An 8,991-nucleotide genomic window follows, 5' to 3' on the forward strand; every position below is an offset into this window, starting at 1 on the left:
AAGTCCCAGTGTTTTAAAAAAATATGTGAGGACATGGGAGCTGAGCATACCTCACTTTTGTATTATTGCAACTCCCGTTGGCTTTCACGAGGAAACGTGTTGAAAAGAGTATTTGTACTTCGAAAAGAACTACATTGTTTTCTTCTTGAACAAAAAAAACATTTTGAAAAATTTGAAAATGAAGTCTTTTTAATAAAATTATCGTACTTATGAAAAACTCAATGTATTAAATGTATCTTTACAAGATAATGAGACCAACATTTTGCAGTTAACTGAAAAAATTACTTCTTTTAAAAGGAATTTAGTCTTGTGGAAGAATAAAATGGATGAAGGTGCTTTAAATGACTGTTTTCCGACATTGTATATGTTCCTTCATGAAAATAATTTAAACTTGATAGAATCTGTCAAATTAGTATTCGTGGAACACTTATCACAACTTATTGTTCATTTCAAAAATTATTTTCCCGAGAACGATCAACAACAAAATTGGATTAAAGATCCTTTTACTACTGATCTACCGTCAGAATTAACAATTACTGAACAAGAACAACTGATAGACTTGTACTCAGATTCAGTATCAAAATCCAAATTTGTATCATTATCTTTATCAGAATTTTGGATAGCTATGAAGAAGCAATATCCGATCGTAGCCAATTAGGCTACCAGGACTTTAATTCCATTTGCTTCTTCATACTTATGTGAAACGGGTTTTTCGGCCTTAGCAGTTATCAAAAGTAAATACAGAGGAAAACTAAATACCGAAAAGGAAATGAGAATCGCACTATCAAAATTTACCCCACGATTTGATGATATAATGCAACAAAAACAAGCACAGCCGTCCCATTAAAAATTCAAATTATTATTAATGTATTAATTTTTTAATTGTATGTAAAAAATAAATCTCAAAAAAATATTTCCTATTATTAATACCTAATTACATGTTTATCATTAAATAAAGTTAGATTAAAATTATTATAAATAATGTAAATTTGTTTATTTTAAATGTTCGTATGGGAGCCGTATATTTTATTTCAAAATCAAAAGAAGCCGTGGACCTAAAAAGGTTGACAACCACTGGCCTAACCAACGAAAAATGAATACACAAAGTAAGTCAGAAGTTCTTGATGAATTGATGTAATTAAGAGCAAATAAAAAATTAATTCCACATACCATGCAAATATAAACTGGTAAAATTATAACCCTCAAGGATCTTTCAAATATATATACTACAGGTAAAACAAAAATTAATTTAGTGGTTTATTTATATTTAGGCATTCAGCGCAAAAACGGACTAACCCACAAATTTACAATAATTGAGTTAATGACATTAATAACAACTATACACCATATAATTCAATTCATAAACGGTCTAAGCCACCTTTACTAATTATTTACTAGATGGCAGTGACTAAACCGTTTTTGAATTTTAAAATTATAAATATTTTTAAAAGCAAGAATGAACTAAAATGGCTTAGTCCATTTTTACATCCTCGATTTTTTTTTTTATTAAATGTGGGTTTGTCTACTTGAACATAACGGTCTTATCTAAGTATAAAATATAAACACGTGTGACTATTAACACAGATTACATAAAAAAAATATCTAATCTGTAGCTATTAATGATTATTATATTTTTAATGGTTATGTTTATAATAATAGCTTATATTTTTATGCGAATTATCAAACAACGATCTAAAAAGATAGTGTATACAAATAAAGCCTTATTTTTATTTTGTTGTTATTGACAACGTTGTGAGTTCCTGTGATTTATTAGTAGCTATAAAGTTTATATGATCATTAGTTATTCTAATTCTTCAGCACTATAGACGTTGAAAATGAATTGCAACGTGAGTACCGTTAATGTGTTACCTATTACATTTTTTATGCATAATTATACAAAATTAAGGAAATAATTCATAGGATTATTAAAAAGCGATGATGAGTTATCAGAACTTACTGATTCGGGTTCAGAATATAATCCCTCATCTGAAGTAAGCAACTTAGATTTTTCGCCTTCGGAAAAAGAATCAGGGGACAATATTCTTGTTAAACCAAAAGGTCGAAAACGGGTAAAAAATGAAAAAACTTGGAAAAGAAATATTAGAAAGGACATGCGTTTAAAAGGTAAAGAATATGTTGATATTAAAGGAAATCTCGTGTCTATTGTTTATTAGATTGTAGTGGAATCGAAGTTAAGGTTTGTAAAGAATTTTTCCATAACACACTTCAGATATCAGCTGGACGGATTGATAGAGTTCTTAAAAATAAAGGAGAAAATTGTACTCCTCCTAGTGATCGTAGAGGAAAGGGTCCATCGGCAAATAAGACTTCTCCGGAAAAAATGACTGAAGTAAAAGATTTCATAGAGAAATTTCCCGCATACGAAAGCCACTATGCCCTTCATAAATCAACAAATCATTAATATATGGCTCCCGATTTAAACAATCAAATTGTACACACTATACACTAAACAAGTTACAAATCCTGTGTCAAAATTTGTTTTTAGAAAAATTTTTAACGAAGAATTTAATTTATCTTTCCATCCACTTGTATCAGATTCTTGTAGAAAATGCGATGCATACGATATTAAAATAAAAGCAACAGAGTCGGAAGCACATAAAAATAATTTAAAACAGGAATTGGAATTGCATCAAAGAAAGGCAAGTAGTGCACGTACTAGTCTTCAAAGCGATACTGAATTGGCTAAAAACAACACCGAAGATGATACAGTAATAAAATTTGATTTGATGAAAACTTTACCTACTCCTTTACTGTCAACGGGTATTTGTTATTATAAACGGCAGTTATGGACGTATTGCTTCGGAATCTACAACATGGGTAATGGTGACGTTTACATGTTTATCTGGGATGAGTCAATTGCATCTCGGGGTCCCCAAGAAATAGAGTTTTGCATTTTATATTTTTTAAAAAAATTTGTTTCAACAGAACACTTAATTATGTACTCCGCTCAGTGTGGTGGCCAAAACCGAAATATTAAATTATCTCTTTTATGTCAATATATTGTTTCTAGTCCTGAATACACGGTTAAAAATATTGATCATAAATTTTTGGTAAGTGGACATTTATACTTGCCGTGTGATCAAGACTTCGGTCTTGTTGAAAAACAAAAAAAGTTGTTTCCAAGTATTTTTATTCCAGAACACTGGAATAACATTATTTCAGCAGCACGTAAAAAAAACCTTTCAAAATCATTTGTATGAATAAAAGCGATTTTTTTTTCGACAATAAAATTGGGAAAAAATATAACACACCGCAAAATTGATGTTGATAAATCTAAAGTTGAGTGGTTAAAAATATAACGGTTGAGATTTTCTTTCGAAATGTTTTTCAAAATATTTTTCAAATATTTGAACAATGAAATCGCTCATTTTAGTGAACTTAATTTATAAAAACGAAACACCATACTAATTACAAATTTAGATTTACTTTACCCTAATGGAAACTGTATAAATCCACTGAAAAAGAAAGATTTGTTATGTTTACTAGATTTTGTTCCACCAATTTACCACGAGTTTTACATTAGCCTTAAGATCAATGCTCAAAGTATTGATAACGAAATTCCACTAATAGATTTCTCTAGTGATGATGAAAAAAAATGAATTGAATATTTTGGTAATTTTAAATATTAATGTTTATTACATATTTTTTAAATTGTATTTGTTAAATTTTGTTTTTATTTTTTTATAAAATATTGAAAACAGTATTATTAATATTAAATTTTAAAAGTTAATTATATAAGGAAAAATTTTATTTTGTTTTAGTTTTTTTTTTAAATTTTGTTTTGTTTTAGTTTTTTTTTATAAAATATTGAAACAGTATTATTAATTTTAAATTAATAATTAAAAGTTGATTATATTATAAGAAAAAAATATTTTGTTTTGTTTAAATATTTTTTGTAAAATGTTGAATAAGAATTATTAATATGTAAAATGTCTTATGGTAATGTATTGTTAATAAAGTTTTGTAACATTTTCTTTTACTATTAAAAATCGTATAATATTCTTACGCGATTCAGGTTGTTTCATCACCAACAATTTATAAATAAATGGATTAACCCTCATTACAATTAAAAAAAGATGATTTCAAAATGGACTAACCCACATTTAATCAAAAATGGCTGTGATTTACAAAATAATGAACTCAGCAATTATAAGTACTTCTTTAATCAAAATGGATATGCAAAAAATGAAAATTATTACGTTTATGGTTTTTGAAAAAAATGATCGATAAAAATAGCATTTTATGTTTTTGCCTATAACTCAATATGATTAATCATGGGTTCGTCCGTTATTGCGCTGAAGACCTCTAATATTTGATTATATTTTATACAAATCATTCAGGAAAAATAAGCAGTGACAGCAGTTTACACAAAATTGTTCAAAAGCTAAGACATAAGCATAACTGTACTGTTGAAATTTCAGTTGATAGAGAAGAAAATTTAGATGGCTTGTTTATTCGGGATTCAATGATGCAAAACATATTTGAAGCTTTTCCAGAAGTAAAAATGATTTGATTTACTCACGTTTCAGATACCTGTAATCGTTAGTTATATTTATAAATAAATACATTTCTATAATTATTTAATATTAGTAGGCATACCTTTACTTATAGGTTGTATTTGCTGATGCAACATACAAATTGAATAATTTGAGAATACCATTGTATATCTTAATGGTTAAAGATGGAAACGGGGAAAGTGAAGTAGCGACTTTAGGTTTAATGACAAATGAAAAAAAAGACACATTACGTTGGTTTTTCGAGACATTTAAAAAATTTAATAGTAGTAGTGAAAATATAAAATTGTTTATGACCAATAAAGATATGACTGAGAAACAAGTCATTAAAGAAATCTTTCCTAATGTTAGTTTAGCTATATGTCTTTTTCATGTGTTAAGGACATTTAATCGCGGAATAACTTGTGAAAAACAAAACGTATCGCGCCTGAATTAAGAGACCAATTGAAACAAGTTTTTGAAAAAATGTGTTATGCTCAATCTGAGAATGACTATAATTCATTATTTCAACACTTGGAATCTACAGCGCCAAAATCAGTCTTTGAATACTTTTTAAAGAATTGGCACTAAATTAGACATGAATGGGTTACTGGACTAACATTTCATAGCGGAAATATGTTGAACAATACTAACAACCGATTAGTCCTTTAATGGAAAATTAAAGAGCGTGATACCTGTTTTTTCAAATATTGATGACTTTGTGGATAAATTGTTTATTTTATTGAAGTGGTTAAGATTAGAACGCGATAGAAATGCTGTAAACATGGTGCAAAATTACTATTAGTAAAAACTCAACATCCAGATTTAAGTAAATATTTTTACGCTTACACTCAGTGATGTTCATCATTTTGTATGAGAGATACTACGAAGAACGCCAAAATATAGGTATTTCATTATTTTTACGATAAAAGTAGAGGCGAATTAATACCAAAATTACTATTACATTTTTATTATATCAAAACAAATTATAAAATGAATTATTTAAATAACTGATAAAATTGTTTTCTTAACTCATCTTCTGTCGCATCTGGGTTTTTGTTTCAATACCGCGGGAGCCGGGGAGATCTGTGGTTTCTCTCGCAAGTCAAATTTACGTATGGTCGTGGAAGTCTTCAACTGGGGGCCATTGATGGAGATTAACATTAAATCTGGACACATTTTCAATTGTTAACGAGTTCTAAGATCAGTTATGGTGAGATTCATATCAGAAAATCCTCGTTCACATTCGGTTGTTGTTGGAAGTATGTTTAGTGTTTTTATAAGATCAGAAGACGCATTTCGTGAACGAAAGTTTACTAAACTTTCAAATCAGATAGACCAAATCTGCGTGACACTTTTAACTTCTTCTTTTCCCATCATCATCGGTTTCTTATTTTAAAGACTTCTCCAATAACCTACAGAATGAAAAATAAATTTAAATGTTTGGGTACAGTAATAATTATTAATTAGATTATATTTTTCAATATTTCTACCTTTAGATCTTGTAATATTGTTGTATTTTTATAGTCATTGAATAAACGCTGACGCATTCTATCGACTATATTTTGCAAGAATTGAATCTGTTGATTCCTCCAGACTTGTGATTGTAATATTTATGCCTTTATAAATTCGTTTTTGTATAGTTTATGATTTTTCTTTTCACCAGGTTCTCTTCAGGCTTTCTAGAATTCTAATTGTTCTACATTTCTGATTGAGCGCGCATTAATGTTGTTTTCCTTGATTGAAGTATACAAGACAGCATTCCGAGTCAAAAGGACATCATAAAAGAGTCCAAGCTCCTCTAGAAAGAAGAAGATTCTAATTTTTTTTTTAATCCAGTTTCAAGAGTTTGACTCACGTGCTTATGTATCCCTGGATACTTTTCCCACGGCGACCGTACGAAAACTACAGACCAACGCACGTTTAATACGACCAATTTTTCATTTCACCCAAATCCCAAACAAGCTTCGTCTCTAAGGCCCTAGAATTTTTAGACTTTGGTGATAATAAGAGTAAAGTTTATCCATTAAACTTTGAAACGAGAAACACCTTGCACATCTTTTATGACATCATGCACTGAAAGTTCAAGGCGATGATAAACAATGCCACGTAAATAGTTGCGGTATCTTCACAAAGTTTAGCAGCTACTCCAGATTTCGTGCCTGTCATTACACTAGCTCCATCACTTGCAACTGCAATCCAATTCTTCAATGCAAAAGACTTAGAAATTCCAATTTTTCTAAGCTCAACCACAAGGCTTTTCTCAATATTTACAGCGTCTGCCCATCCAGTTTATTAATCCAAAAATACTACAATAGGAATCTCTGAATCGAAGTTTGATAAAATATATAAAATAAGTGTACACTTTGTGCTCAGTGTAGTCGATTCGTCAATCATTATAGTGAATTTGAGTTTGACTCTATAAGACGTGATTAGCCGTTGCGCATTTTGCGATAACGTTAATTATTCGAGTGGCAGTTATTCGACTGTGCAAGGAAGATCCCATGTTTAATCCATTAATTTTCTGCAGTTCAATAAGTTCTTCAAACTGTAAAATGGACGATGATGCTTTGCTAAGCAATATGCAGTTTGAAAATTCTCATATTACTGTTAATCACAGTTTCGACATATGGTCAAACATTCTATCCAAACCTGTTCAGAGCCTTTTAAGACGTTTTCAGCTAATAAATGAGATTGTTTTCAATGCTGCTTTAATTTACTTCTTAAAGAAGATAGCTGATTCGTACGATTACTTCCAGCAGCCACTATCAAAGTCCATCCATTCACGTGACATTCGAAGTTTACCATCAGCAATGATTTTGTAATTGAATACTATTTTTTACCTGTATGCAAGTACCATACTCCCATCTTTACACCCATCCACGGATTTTCTTCTGAAATTCAGTTACTTGTTCATTAGTCCATAACATGGGGCCAACTTTTATGTATTTCCGTAATTTTGGATCACATCCAACCACCGATCATTATTATCTTCGATATCATTATTTTCTCGTTGTATGGTACAACTGATGGACCAGCTACAATATCAACATTAGAATTACTTTTTGTCTGGGGAAAAGAAACTATCAAGGGGCCACGTTTCAAATTTGAACTCATTATAACAACAAGAAATTACAGTAAAAATGACCTACATAATATGTAATAGACAATATTAATTTATTTGCAATTGCTCAAACAACAAAATAAACAAATCGAAGTAACGGCGGTTTACATACTGACGAAGGCACGACGCACGAACGATGACTAACATCCATGTTTAATAATAAATACTACACAGTGTAATATATTACAATATAATATAATTCATCCTGAGTAATATGGTGTTATTTGATTATTATCGTCGTACTCTTCGTAGACTGACGACGACGATTATGGGAAATACCACCGATAACGATTATTTTGTCGACGTTTTGTTCAACTGCCCGTGACTATTGTTACTGTCGTTATTGAACGTTGATAAGAAAACATACTATATTATTAAGTTTTAAAAATTACGTATTTTTCATTTTGTATGGTTTGTTTGAGGGCATAATGGCATAACCATGATATTTTAGAAAGCTTAAGAGTATATTTATGTATAATATGTAGTATAACCATGGGAACATCTACGTTACACCTTATTCTTTATGCTTGTTGAAAAGCAATTGAAGCCAAGTCAGAAATTCTATCATTCACAACTATTAACAGGTGTCAGTAAACTATAGCCATGACATTACCTTGTCCTCATATTTTCAATGCTAGACAAAACAAATACATCATTACGATGTAAATTTATGCGCAACTCGTTGGACAAGAAATATTATTATGAGAAACAACGAGCATTTCAAATTTTACAACATCATGTACAAATCATTTTGTGTAATATTTCTGAATATGATGATAATAGTTTGATTAAATAACTAACAAAAACTAAGAAGTTATCACATCAAAAATTCCGGAGAAACTTTAAAATAGGGAAGCAAATACAGATCTTTATCAACATTATCTTAATAAAAGTTTGAAAAATTGGTCAACGGTAATATATTTATAACGCTTGGAACGAAGGAAAATTTATCGATAAACGTTGATGATACATGAAAAGTTCAAGTTGAAATCATTCGATACTGATACTGGTGTTAGTAGTCAATAGTATATAGAGGTATAAGGATGGGATAGTAGTAATTACTATGTAATTAATACATTTAAATGATAAAATGTAATAAAATTAAATTGTATATTTGTATACTTCGGGATTAGATTTTGGCTGAAAGATAGAAGCTGATGAAACATGCAGTGTCCAAGTTGAAAATCATTCATGTACAAACATGCCTTAATTACAGCTTTAATAAAGCCGTTGGTATTGAAGGTAAATATTATTTAAAGTAGGATGCAATAGTAATATATAATTTGTATCATATTTATATCCTTATATAAAGCAGTCTTAAAAGTCCATTAAACTGCTTCAAAAATTAAAATA

General features: G+C 29.5%; 1 pseudogene; it reads left to right on the plus strand.

Annotated features, from left to right (window-relative positions):
• Nucleotides 1–322: 322 nt before the first annotated feature.
• On the plus strand, nucleotides 323–8,393 carry LOC112592237 (annotated as a pseudogene).
• The last annotated feature ends 598 nt before the right edge of the window (nucleotides 8,394–8,991 follow it).

The sequence above is a fragment of the Melanaphis sacchari genome, unplaced genomic scaffold, assembly GCF_002803265.2.
Source record: "Melanaphis sacchari strain LSU unplaced genomic scaffold, SCAv2.0 Contig1624_pilon_pilon, whole genome shotgun sequence".
NCBI classification, from domain to species: Eukaryota; Metazoa; Arthropoda; class Insecta; order Hemiptera; family Aphididae; genus Melanaphis; species Melanaphis sacchari.